We start from the raw sequence: 14914 nt of genomic DNA, 5'->3' as shown, positions 1-14914 counted from the left end.
AATAATTCTTTTAAAGAACACAAGTTTTTCCTTATTTAAAAAAATGTTGACTAAGTCCAACTCAAAAGTCCTTCCATTGGCTTAATTTAGTACATTGCATGTACTCTATTTCAAGCGATCCTCTCCTCCCATGAGGTTCAATTTAATTGAACATATTTAGTAACAGGCATTTAAATGAAAAGGTAACCTACATACCTAATAGAAAGACAAAATGGAAAACATAAATATTGCTCCCTTTACGAGGCCTACCATTGTCCATCCACCCTGGTCATGTGTTCCCCCTTGTATGCCTTGTGCCAATTATGGTCACAGTGGCTCAACCACTCACAGCCCCATATATATATTTTTTTCTCTCAGAAATACCTATAGGAGTAAGGCTGGGTTTTGGAGCAGCATCTTAACAGTATGAATAAAGCACTGTCTTTAGCAACATAGTTTCTTTTAACAGTTATCTAGATAAAATCAGCTCTCAGTTGTGTGTGCCTCTTCAAATTGTGTTATATAAAAGGAAGTGTCTTCTCGCTTTTTGTCCTATGTTCTTATGTCCTAGTGAGAGCTATGAGGGCATGATTATCATTGGCTTTTCCCGTTTATATTAGCTAGAAAGACAAATATAATAATTATTCAACACCGACTTAACTGCATCAACACAAAACACAACTCAGAAATAGCACTAATGAAAAGAAGAGCAGTTATATAGTCAATGCTTAATAAATGCCAGGCATTGCATTAATCATATTATGTGCTATACATATAGGTTGTCTCTCGAATGTAAGTCTAATTTATGGAAATGGTTGTTTGGAGAACAAAAGTAACTGTCTTCCATCTCACAGACCTAGAGCCAACCTACCCTGTATTGATTTCATCTCAGGAAGTACATTGCTGGTCTTAATACCTTGCTTTAGTTAAGGATGCTCAGTACACCAAGATTTTAAGAAATGTGTGTTTGGGGACATATGTTTGATATTTGTCTCCTCCCTGATAACCCTCAGAGTTTTCATATCAGTTTATTTTTATTCTTTTGCCTTATATCCACTATAGCCAACTTTACCCACTGTGATTTTTTTTTCCTTTATCCACTGTGTACCATTTAGTCTTCAAGCTAAAATAAACTCGATCCATCATATAATAGCTAGTAAGGAAGTGAGTTCTGAATGTATGGATTTGACTCTGGACATTTTCCTTAAACTTTCTATGCTTTATCCCTAAAAGGAAAAAATAAGAATAACAAATTTCTCATAGGCTGTAAAATAGAGAGTTTTGCCAGAGGCTCAGATAAATCTTTTTCACCTTTAAACTTGTGCAGATGATGCATTTTAAAGTCATGGATTCGAGTGTGTGAGAAGTCTTAGTATCTACATTATTTATATGATTCCAAAGGCAAACACAAAGTTTCTGGATCAAATGCAGATTACCATTATGTACAGCGATAACTATATCAGACCCCCATACTGCATCCTCCCCCATCCCTAATGTGTTATAATCCTTTGGAATGTAAACAGCCCGCTCCTAGCTCCAGGTTTCATTCCACTTTGAAATGTAAACAAATTTTAAGATAAGCATCTAAATCTCTCTGGAGGTTTCTCACTATCTAAGACTTGTACTTTAATATAGGTTTCAGTTTCTTGGCTCAGAAAGCCCTAACTCTGCAAAAACATGAAAATACTCACTTCCTGGTATGTTAAATTTAAATGACAACCTTATATAAGTATGAAGACTAGAAGTCTACACTACAAAAATTAACCATGAACTTACTAAATATATATTTTCTCAAACTTGACAAAAGGTAGCCTACTTTTTCATTAGTGCCAATGATACAACTAGCCTGTATTATTCAGTCTTTCATATATACTCTAAAAGTAAAACCAGTTTTTAATGAAAATTAAATACAACATGCTGTTTTCATCTATCTCATTGTCACTAACATGGGATAAGACGAAAATATTTCATTTCAAATAATTGTACATTACACTACATACGTTTCCTCAGAGATTGAACCTACATGACATGTTTTTGGAAACAGCCAAAGCTTTAATAAGAGAAAGTCAATGAACCTCATGTACCTTTTATAAAACATGACATAAGGCAATATAATTAAAACTAAACTTATTTCCTGTGGTGAAATTAACTTACAGAAATGAAGGTGTTTATTTATTAAATGTGATCTCTGAAGCTCTTACCTTATTCTTTCCCCTCCTGGGAAGGTTTTGATTGTTTGCTTCCTTTCTCTTGCCCGCTTGCTGTGTAATTTAAAACTGATGCCTTCCTTTGGGAAACAAAATTTGATCGGAGAACTGCCTGCACCGCCAGCTAAATAAATTACCAATGTTTTACTCACTTTTCTTCCTGTATTCTTTTTTTCTTTTTCCTTTAAGAATCAAAAGAATGGCGTGCAGGGGTTTACAAGTGCTGTTGTACAATTCAGATTTAATTTGTAATAATAAGGAGGACATACCAGTACCTTTAGAGACATATAGCTGCTTGATGACAGTAAGCATAGAAGCAAACAGGTTATTAGTCTCTTTTTTTCCCACTGTCTGAAGTCTGTCCTTCTCTGACAAGCTTTTGGTTTCTAAGGAACTATTTTTTGATAATAATGGATTAAATTACAAATGCAAAATAATTAACATAAAAACAGCTTTAAAATAGTTTCTTATAAAAACAGAGACCAAAAGATTTTTTATAGCACGGTAAGATCAAATAGCATCAGATATATCCTATAACCTCCTATTCATTTATTAAATAAAACATTTATTGAGTATGAACTCTGTCCCAGGTACCAATGCAAATATAAATACGAGTAATATACCATTCTGCTGCAGGGAGTTTATGTAACTGTATATTTACTCATACTGAGGAGGACGCATATATAAATATTTTTAGCCACTGTGACTCCAGGTAGCAATGTTAAGTTTCATGATTCACATTTGATTCCTGGATGACAGTCAGAAGTAGTTTTTGCAGTGTAAGTAAATTTGGTCCATTAATCACATGTGTTGAGAAATTATTTTGCACTTAAGCCTGTATTTGTTTCTGGAAATGATGTTCTGGGCCACAGGATTTACCAAGACAAATGTAACTTTATTACACAGGTAATTTAATTTAATTAATTTTCCTTAATTAAAAATAAGGAATTTTTAATTCCTTATTTTCTTTGTAATTGACAAATATCTCCTGAAGTCTAAATTATTCTAAATTTAAATCATAACACGTTTAAAAGCTGTTTATTGATTTTACTTTTAAAATTGGAGACGATTTATAAAGGCATAGAAGATGCTCCAACTTGAAGAGGTCTTAGAATCTGAAAATACCTTGTTTACTTAAATATTTCCATGTGGCCTCACGGAGAGTACTGTGGACCAAATATGTGTGTCCCACCCAGGCTTATATGTTGAAACCTAATGCCCGATGTGATGGCATTAGGAGGTGGCATATTTTGGAAGTGCTTAGGTCATGATGGCGAAGCCCTTGTGAATGAGATTGGTGTCTTTATAAACGAGATCTAAGGAAGCTTGCTTGCCCCTTTTCTGCCATGTGAGGCTACAGTGAGAAGATAGCGGCCAGTGAGGAAGCTGGTTCTCACTGGCTTGTCTGCTGGCACCTTGATCTTGGACTTCCCAACCTCCAGAACTGTGAGAAGTGAATTTCTGTTGTTCCTAAGTGTTGAGAGTTTAGCTAAGCTATTTCATGATATTGCTGCCTTTGGCGTCCATTTTGTTTGGCTGGCAGTGACCTTAAATGGACACTAGCCTCCCGTGCAAGTACATGCCCTAGATAGGAGCCCTCAGAGTCCCAAGTAAATCTAAGTTCCTTGAAATGACTTCCCCAACAGTCCTTGTGATCCACAGTCTCCCCTGCCTTCCAGTGCCTTCCGCTTATGTACCTCCTAGATAAGACCGCAGTGGGGCTTCTCAAAACTTCTTTCTTGTGGTTTGAATTGACCTATCCAGACATAGCCCAGGAACTCCAAAGCACTCCACCCACAGACCCTAATAAAGTCCTGTGTCCTGGCTCCTGTGTCTTTCTATCTGCCTGCCTGCACCCTGCCTGGACCTCCCCGCGTGGCCCCCTCAGGGTGTGCCGGACGCTTCCTCCAGAATCTGTGAGTTATAAACTTCTCTATTCCAGTTTCTCTTGTGGTGTGTTTCTGAATTGTGGCTCATCATTCAGCACCCTGTGCTCTACTTAACAAGTGTTACTTTAGTAGACTCATAGTAAAAGCTACCCAGGTTATAGAATTTTGTTACGATAGGTCACAGGAACTGAGAATTAGTGACAGAGTCCAGACTGTAACTCGGGCTTCCTTAGATTGAGTCCAGTGTTAATTGAGTCCAAATAATTTGTGTAGGTTCCTCCCAAAGAGAAACCTACACAAATTATTTAGTCACTTGTTCGGTGAACAGGTATGCATTGTCTATCTACTCTACTTGATACTTTGCTTGGTCCTGAGGATAGAATAGTTAAAAGACTGCGGTAAGGCTTAAAATCTATTGGGGAGACAGTCACCACCAATTATAAAATAAATAAGGAAAATAATATCAGATTGTAAGAAATGGTATAAAGGAAACAGAGTGCTAAGATAGAGAATATTGGGATTCTTGGAGTGTGTGTATTTGCCGAGGGGTATTTACATATAATAAACAGAGTATACTTTGCCACTTCACACAGATGTGACAGTTATACCAGGAAGATAAGATGGAGTTAAACACGTGAAGAGGAGATAGAAAAGTGTTCCAATGTGGGAAAGACTACAAACAATATCTTTGTGCTATATAGTCTGAATGAAGACTAATAATTACATTGTATGAGGATGTGTATGATCATATATATATCCTTGTATGTGTACATGTTAAGGAATTTGACTTTTCCCAAGTATAGTAAAAACAATGAAAGTATTCTAACAACAAAGTGATATAATGCATTCCCTCACCCTGTGTAGAATATATTGGAGGCATAAAAGAGTAGACACTACTTAAGAAATTGTTGTAATCGTCTAAGTGAGAGAAGTCAGTAAGTAGATGGGGACCTTGGTACTGGAGGTAGAGAAGAGTAGGTAGATTGGAGAAATATGCCCTGATATTAACAGGACATGCTGGTGAAACAGATATCATTTGTAGGAGTGTCAAGGAAAGAGAGGTATCCAAAATGACTATTAGGGTCATGGCTTAAGCAGCTGAATGAATGAATGAGTGTGAGTTCCTGAGCTTGGTGAATTTGGTATCATTCACCATCAGTCAGTTGAAAAAATCTGCTAGACAAACAAATGTGGGTATAATCATTGCGAATTTGTATTCCTTTGCTAATCAGACATTGCCTTATTTTGAGTTACTGTATATAATTCAACTGAATCCAAATATATTTCTTTAAAAATATGAGCTTTCCCATGCGGAGGGGAGGAATTAAGATTTCAGTTTTGGACATGATAAGTCTGAGATTTCTCTGTGAGACCCTGAAAGGAAATACCAAGTACATACTAGGAAGGGCATGTAGGAGATTGCAAGACCTGGAACAGAAACATAAATTTGAAACATGGTATTGAGCTGGTCTTTAAAACCTTGGAAATCAGTAATACAATTAATAGGGTGATTCTAAGACAGAAAAGGCACTAAAATGATCCCTGTGAAGTACATAATTTTAGAGGCCAAACAGGCAAAGAAAGCAGTGACTCTGGTGGTCTCCATATTATACTACTGGGCAAGAGTTTCATTAATTAGAGCATATCTGTACACTGATGAAAATTATTCAGTTGAAATGGAGAAAATGATGATGGAAGAGAGAAGGAGTTAAGTCAAAGTGCAGATATAAGGAAGTCTAGAGTGGAAGGGATTCACAGCACAAGTGGAGAAATTATTTCTTTCTAAGAAGAGAATGGTTTATAGGAGGAAATCATTTTAACAGGATCATTGTTACAAAGCCATGGTATGTAGATTTCAGAGTGTGATGGTGAGAAGTTGTGTAGCTGTTTATTTATTTTGTCAATGAAATGTGGGCAGGACCACAGCTGGAAGTGAGAGGAGATGAAGACATATGGAATATCTGAGGGGAAGTCAAAGGGTGCAAAGTAAACATTTTAGGAAGTAAGGGAAAGGATCTCCATTATAAATAAAAAGGATTGAAGAATGGTTGTATTTATTAATGTTAAACTATAAGTGGTAAGAAAGAATAATAGCAGTTACTTAAATAAGATTAAATTTTATATTTTTTTATATATATGTATAGACAGACAAGAGTTAGTGTGAGGATGTTTTGATCACCAGGAAACCAAGGCTCCCATATTTCGCTCTACCAATCTGAACTTTGCTTTCTCTTCACGGTGCAAGTTACCTGTTTAGGTTCCTGATACCAGCATTTATATGCCTTCTAGGCAGCAGGAAGTAGAAAAGCAATAAAAGGAAGAAGGGAAAATTCCTTCTCTTCAAGCACAATTCCAATGTTTCCTGCACCATTTTATGTTATATACAATTTGGCCAGAACTTAGACCCATAGTCATGCTTAGCTGCAAAAAAGACTGAAATGCAGTCTATTCCAGGTAGACAAGTATCCAAAGAGAATTTGGGATCTACAGCTACAGTAGGGGGGGAGAACAGATATTAGGCAATGTGATCATTAATTTTGTGTCAACTTGACTGAACTAAGTGATGCCTAGATAGCCAGAAAAATATTATTTCTGGCTGTGTCTGTGAGGGTGTTTCCAGAAGAGATTAGCTTTTGATTAAGTAGACTGGATAAAGATCTGCCCTTACCAGCGTGGGTGGGGAGTCATCCAATCTGTTAAGGATCTGGATAGAACAGAAAGGCAGAGGAACGATGAATTCTCTCTCCTCTCTCTCTCTGTCTCTCTCTCTCTCCTTGAGCTGAGATGCCCATCTTCTTCTGCCCTTGGTCATAGGGGCTCTTGGTCCTTGGACCTGTGGACTCAGACTGAATTATACCACTGCTTTCCTGGTCCTCCAGCTTGTGGATGGTAGATTGTGAGACTTCTTGGCTTCCACAACTGTGTGAGCCAATTCCTGTAATAAATCTCCTTTTATCTATATCTATGTCTATATATCTATATCTATCTGTTTCTATGCTGTTTGTTCCCTTTTGCTGAATAACCCTGATTAACACAGGCAACAACAAGCAATTTGTCTACAACGTAAAAAGGACTTTTTTTTAACATTTATTATTATGAATTTCAAGTGAAATCAAGAGCTTCACTTACTCTGGCAGCTTTATCTAGCAGCCGTTGAATGTACATCAGGATACACAGAGAGGTAAAGTGTTCCCCAAAGTTTTAGATTTTTCCAGATCATCATGAGTAGGAATTGAGAGGGAATATGTTTACATAAAAAACAGAGGAACATAGTTCTGTGTTAGTATTTCAGGATAATCAAATAATGGGGAAATTCATATTTTTAAAGAAATATAGTTGGATTCGATTGAATTATATACAGTAACTCAAAATAAGATAATATCTGATCAGATTAAGGAATACACATTTGCAATGATTATATCCACACTTGTTTGTTTAGCAGTTAGACTCCCTTCCATTATAGGTCACTACAAGATATTGAATATAGTTCCCTGTGCAGTTTGGGTTTTTTTTTTTTTAAATATTTATTTATTTATTTATTATACAGCAGGTTCTTATTAGTCATCTACTTTATACATATTAGTGTATATATGTCAATCCCAATCTCCCAGTTCATCCCACCACCACCACCCACCACCCGCTTTCCCCCCTTGGTGTCCATACGTTTGTTCTCTACATCTGTGTCTCTCTTAAACTGATTAAAGGTGAATCGAACCTTGCTCTGGAACATGTAATTATTTCTCCAGATAATTTGCCTTTCTTTAAGGATCGATTTGTGTACCTCTTTCATATTCATTGAAATGAATTAAAAAATAAAATTATATATGTATTTTTATATATATACTTCCTGTATAGACTTGCTGATACTATGCAATAATTCTGATTAGTATTCTTTATCATTATACTTCCAACTTATGTCCCTGCCATACACCTCTTATTCTCACCCCTCCCCAACTTTTTTTTCCTATTATTAAAATTCTAGTACATTTATCATTCAAAAGCAATTATGACTTTGGTGGCTAAGATACACCTTGAGAACTATGGAGGTAAATGTGAAGATATTCCAGCTGACAAAAACCCAAGACTTTTTTATGGGCTTCATGACACCATTCATACTGTAGAATCTGGGAAATTCTTACCCTATAACAAATGGAGAAATTCTCATAAGCAATTCTTGAGTTGAAAATGGCAATCTTCTTTTATCCTCTCAGTTGTCATATAATAAACATTTCTGATTTTTGATAGCCCTATCTGTAAAATTAAAAAGTTGTATGATTTAGATTGATGTTTACCAAAGATTGCCTATCATTTGGATGGGATGTCTTCAGAAATGATGGAACAGTTACTTAATTGGTGTCCTAAAAAGAAAGCATTGTGCAATGACTAGGACACTCAAATCACCCCTTGTAGAGTCAGAAAAGGCTACAGTATCAAATAACCCTAATTTTGCTGTGGTGTAAAAACAAAACGAAACAAAAAGCAAACAACATATATTTACTCCCTGTTCATGCTGCATGATCAGTTAACATGGGTCATTAAAGAGCTTTGCTCGACACAGGCTTTCAAAACCCCAGGCTAACAAAAATTCTATCATTTTCTTGCTGCACCAGCTGAAATATGTGGCTTTTTCAGCTAGTCCATGAATTAGAAGAAAAATATTAGAAAATCCTGACGGGCTTTTCATTACCAAGGCTCTGAGTGATATGTCTGTCTTTAGAGCCCTTGGCCAGAGCCACACGTAGCCTCACATTATTTGGATAATACAGAAAATCTATGACAAATGGAACATTTAGTAGGTATTAATATCTGCCTCAATCCATTATTTTGATTAACAAATTCACCCTTTCTTTTTTTTATTCCTAACTCACAGTGATATTGTGGTTTATAATAAGAAATATATATTTCGTCTTTCACCCATTTCAGAGTTCTTAAAACCCTTGGAATTTCCATGATGGTGTCTCTTATAAGGTTAACGAGGTGACATTTGCACCCCATCTAAGGATGGGGGCTGATTGTTGCCAGGAGAATCAGCCATGTGGTCGGACAATTGGAACTTCCAACCCCACTCCCCTGACCACCAGGGAGGGGAGAAGGGCTGGAGGTTGAGTCAATCACCAGTGGTCAGTGATTTAATCAAGCATGCCTATGTAATGAAGCCTCCATATAAACCCAAGAGGAGGGGGTTCAGAGAGCTTCCAGGCCGGTGAACATGTCACCATGCCATGCCCGAGCTTCACAAGAACAGAAGCTCCTTCATCTTGGACTTCACTTTATGCGTTTCTTCCTCTGCCTATTGATTCCTTGCCTGTAATATCCTTGTAATAAACCAGTTATCTAGTGAGTAAACTGGTTTCCTGAGTCCTGTGAGCTGCTCTAGCAAATGAATTGAGCCCAAGGAAGGGGTTGTGGGAACTTCTGATTCATAGCCAGTTGGTCAGAAGTGTAGGTAGCAGTCTGGACTTGCTTGTAATTGGGATCTCAAGTGGAGGGCAGTCTTGTGGGACTGAACACTTAACCTGTGGAATCTGATGCTGTCTCCAGGTAGAAAGTGTCAGAATTTAGTTGAATTGTAGCACACCCAGCTGGTGTCTGAGAATTTCTTGAACACGTTGGAATTACGTGCAGAACACTTACTCAAAAAAAACATTTTTTTTTGAGGATTTCACAGGCTATTTAACTCTCTGAGAGATTCTTCCGTGTCCCTTATTCTGATGGGCCGCATGAGAAATAGGCCTAGGAAAGTATGTTCTCCTTGTACACCGTGCTTCTTTCTTAGTTTATTTGCTGCATGCAGATATTTTGGGAGCCAAAGCACACTTTTCACCTTAAAAGCTAACAGTATCTCTTAGAAGTGACTTGTCATTTCTGACAGGATATATTTCTCTAAAATTTAATAAACATGCTCACATATTTTTCAAGATATGTTGAAGCTGAATTTTTTATTTGTTCTGTTTTGTTTCTACACTCTACCTCCTAGTCTCTGTCCATCTTTCTTCTCAACTTAATATTGGACAACTTAAGCATATTGACTTTGATGGGAAATCCACATCCTTAATCTGCCCTTTGTTCTAAGTCATTGAATTGAAATAACTCACTGGGAATCACACGTTTATGTTCCTTTTCTATTGCTGGTGCGATTTAATCATTTGAAAGATGCTTAGGATTTGCCATTCACATTCTCTCCCAATCTTATTTTTTGTTCTTCTTTGTTGAACAGTAGTTGAGTTTTTTTTAACACTGAAAGGCAAAAATTTTCTAGAAACTCTATATTTACTTTCTATTTGCTTTCAAACTGTCAACATTTTTTTTTCTTCTGAGCTGTTTTTTCTTTAATACCCTGGCAAACATAACCAATCAATACCAACGCATTTTAGAAGATTCTGTATTCTCACTTTTTCTCATGGGGCTCTAAGTTCATTAAGCAGGTTACCTTGCATCCATTTAATCTCAGTTGACAATTTTTCTAAGTATTTTGCCGCCACAGATTGTGCTTGTTATCGTTCCAGCCTTTGATATCAATTTTCTAACTCTGCCACATAGTTTGGTTTTTCCCTTAAAGAATCATTTCACTTTTGATGTCAATTTTTTTACTAGTCAGTATTGCTTAGGTTATGCTGTAGTAATACAAACTGTCAAAATCTCAGTGACTTAAATCCAAAGTTAAACTTAGATTCATGTCCACCGCAGTTCTGTGGCAGTAGTAGGAAGATTCTCTGCTTCACGTAGTCACTCAAGAATGCAGATGAAGTACAGCACAATATCTAGGAATTAAAATATTTATCTGGAACAAACGAGCATATTTTGTGTGTGTGTGTGTGTGTGTGTGTGTGTGGCACGCGGGCCTCTCACTGTTGTGGCCTCTCCTGTTGCAGAGCACAGGCTCCGGACGTGCAGGCTCAGCGGCCATGGCTCACGGGCCCAGCCGCTCCGCGGCATGTGGGATCTTCCTGGACCGGGACACGAACCCTCGTTCCCTGCATTGGCAGGCAGACTCTCAACCGCTGCGCCACCAGGGAAGCCCACAAATGAGCATATTTTGCCAAGGCAAAGTAAGAGAGATCAGACGAGCACCAGCCTGGCTTGGAAGTGGAGCACATCACCTCCCTCCCAGCTTGTCGTCCAGGATTAGCAATGTTGTCTTGCCTAACTGCAAGGAAGGGTGAGAAATAAGATTTTTAGTAATCTTTACTCTCTCTGGGACTCCAATCTTGAGATAATTTATTCTTAAGCTCTTTATTAGACATACTTATCATCAACATCTAGTTTGTACATTTTAATTACTGAATAAAATAAGGCCTTGCAATTCCTTTGCAGAGAATATTCTGTTGCTCCGCCTGAGTTAAAATATGTAGCACAAATACATTAGCTAAAATTCAAAGTCTTACAGTGTGATTCTAATCTCCCTTTCAAACTATATTCTGTTAGTATCAATACCTTGTCCATATAGTCTCATATATTTGCTTTCCAAATATAGCAATTTTACCCCCATATAATTATTTTAGTCAATTATTCATTTTTATTCCCTTAAATCTATATAAATCCTAGCATTTCTAGTGGCAGTATTTAGGCCTTAGAATAAAATCTGAAAAAAAATGAATATCAATTTACTTTGACAAACTATATTCTTTGAGTTTACTATATGAATTTGGAGTGCTATTCTGTTGTTTCATAACAGCATTTTCAAAAGGCATTCATGGCCTTAATAAATGTTAATTTTTATTTTTTCAATTTTTTTTTTTTTTACCTCTCCCATCCAGTGTTCTTTATCCAATGGACAATAAAATCCAGTCACTGAAGAACTAATTCCAAACCTGTTTACAGGTTCTATAATCTAAATATATTATCTCTTCCAATTCTTAATTTCTCATCTATTAAGGAAGTATAACAGCATTTTCTATATTGTTTTCACAGAGTTACTATGGGGACCAAATCAAATGCTGTCTGCAACATGGTTTTAAACATTGCAATTTACAGTACAAATCTCACACATTCTTTTCATTGATATTATCGCCATTATTGAAAGTGCATTTCTAGTCTAGCATTCTCTTTGAAAGTCTATACTGTATTCTCAGGCCATGTTTAATTACGTTTTTCTTAATCATTTATTAGTTGTAATGATTTTGCAATTAAAAACACGGAGCAGTCTTACAGCTCTTTAGGTTTTTTGTTTCTATTCCTAAATACTCAGTAACCTTCCTACAAACAGGGGTTGGTATTAAACATGATTTTTGTCAAGCTCAGTACTTGGTAAGTGTCCAAAATTATCTGTCAAACAAAATTAACACATTTCTCCTTCTGGCTGGTTAACATTAATATCATTATCTAAAAATATGTGTTAAAAGAAAAATTTGCTAAGTGAGGAAATTTAAGTCTAGCTCAAATGATTGTTTTGTAAATCACGAATAATTTAGAATTACTGTGGTTTAGAACAAAGAGCTCTACTCTATGTATGCACACACAAGCTGAAGTCTATTCAGTAAAAAACCGAAGTGTAATCACTGGTAATTTATCCACATGATTTTTAAAAGCCCTATTTCCATTTTAAAATCTAAGTCCCATCTCTTAGGGTGAATCTCTTTTCTAGGAGAAAAGTCAGTCTCCTCTTATCTCAGTTCCTTCTGCAGTGTTTTCAGTAACTATTAATAATATTTAAGGCTTTTAATGTTTTGCTTATAGTGAAAATTAGAACTAAAATATGTTAAATCAAAACCCATCACTGTTTCTATTTCAGAATTATAAATGGAAATATAAAAGTTATAGAATCATAATTCATTAAAACTGAAGTAACCTTAAATATCGTCTCGATAATCTCAGCACATTCTCAGTAATGAGAAACCTGACACCTGAGGGCTTAAGTGAACTTCCTGTGTCCACACTGCTTGGGAGTATTAGAAATGGATCCAGAACTCCTGCCTCCTGGCTTGACAATTCTGAAGAGAGACCACTCTGACTGTCTTTTAAGTCAGTGGATATAGGTGTGACTAGAAGTAGGGAGAGTAAACAAAAGACTATTAAAACAGTTCAATAAAGAAAGGATGAAGATAAACTAGGGCAGAGTTGACAAGAGAGATGGAGGAGACACTGAAACTTGGAAGCAGAAGAGATGGGCTGTGATGATGAATTGGAGGGATAAATAGATGAAGAGTAATATGTTCGCAGGGATTCATGCTTAGTGCACAGGGCTCTCCATGTCACTACCCTTGGGAATATAGGAACAGATGAAATGTCACATGGGGACAGAAAGATGAAGACTCATGTTTTGACAAGTTGACTTTGAGGTACAAAAGGTAATCCAAGTGGAATTTCTAAAAAAGAACACTGGCGTTTGATTTTTTTAATCTGTATTTTGGAAATGAATTTATGCCAATTAATATATAAGTCATAGGTGAAGCCAAAGGTACAGGCAAGATGTTTAGGAAAGTGTATAGAGAGAAGAAAAGAAAGCGGAGGACAAAATGCTAGGGAACCTCAGTGGAACATAAAAGTTGCACAGATTGAACATAGGTCAGCCACGAGATAGACCAACATAGGAAGAGAGAGACAGTGAGGCCAGAGGTTCAAGTGCATAATGTTACAGAGAAGTCAAAGATAAAGAGATTAACCTGATAGGAGATCTTTGGTCATCTAAGTGCAATTCAGTTTACAGGGAATGATGAGATTACATGGCAGTGGGCTGAGGAATAGAGAAGAGGTAAAGATGACAGACTGGAGGAGTAGACCTCCCCCAACCCCCTGGAAAACTAGATAATAAAAGTGAAAACAGAGACTGGGTAATATAAAAATAGAGGGAAATAGTTTTGTGGTTTTTTTAAGGCATAATAAAAATGATGATGATCATGTTTCTAATATGTATAACATCTCAACTTACTCCTCTCTTCATCGTCCTTTTCATTTCAAGTATTTTCAAGCAAAAAAAAAAAAAAAATAGAAGCCATTATGCTGAACTAAAAGGTATCTGTGCTGCCCTATCCTTTCCTTAAACCTGTTGAAATGGAAGCCATTTCTCACTGTCTATGGTGGGTATATTTCCACCATAGACATATAATGCCATGTTCGGCGTGTTATGTCTTCCTGCCACCTCACCGGCATTAATCATTGTTATCTCCTGGCTGGACTAAATCCAACAATATTTATACATATTCTGGTAGCTTCCTTTTTAAAAAAATACTCTTCTTTGATACAAGTTCCCCCAAATTGTTGCTCTCTCAGTCCATATTTATATCTCATTTCTTTAAAAAGACCACTGAAGGCACTGATTTCATTTTTTATTTTTTATTCACTTTCTAATTTACACCAGTCTGGCTTATATCCCTACTGAAACTGCTCTTTCAAATTCAACTGGATCTCTCTATTGCTTAATCAAAGGGATTCTTATGGGTTGCCATCTTACTTTAATAGTGTAGCATTTAAAAATAGATGTATACTCTTTTTGTTTCGACTCACAGATATAGAGGACAGACTTGTGGTTGCCAAGGGGAGGGGAAGTAGGGGTGGGAAAGGATTAGCAGAGGCAAACTATTATACATAAGATGGATAAACAACAAAGTCCTACTGTATAGCATAAAGAACTAGATTCAATATCCTGTGACAAATCATAATGGAAAAGAATATGAAAAAGAATATATATATTTGTATAACTGAGTCACCTCGCTGTACAGAAGAAATTAACACAACATTGTAACTCAACTATACTTCAATAAAATTTTAAAAAAATAACTGGATACTCTTTCCTTCTTAAATTATTCTCTAAGTTTCTGAACATATATTTCAATATTTTTGTTGTCGTTGCTGTTCTATTTCTATGGTTGGTCTTCCGTTGCTTTTACACACTTCACTTTC

The sequence above is a fragment of the Orcinus orca genome, chromosome 4, assembly GCF_937001465.1.
Source record: "Orcinus orca chromosome 4, mOrcOrc1.1, whole genome shotgun sequence".
Lineage (NCBI taxonomy): Eukaryota > Metazoa > Chordata > Mammalia > Artiodactyla > Delphinidae > Orcinus > Orcinus orca.
The sequence above is the reverse complement of the archived record's forward strand: the minus strand, read 5'-3'. Positions refer to the sequence as shown.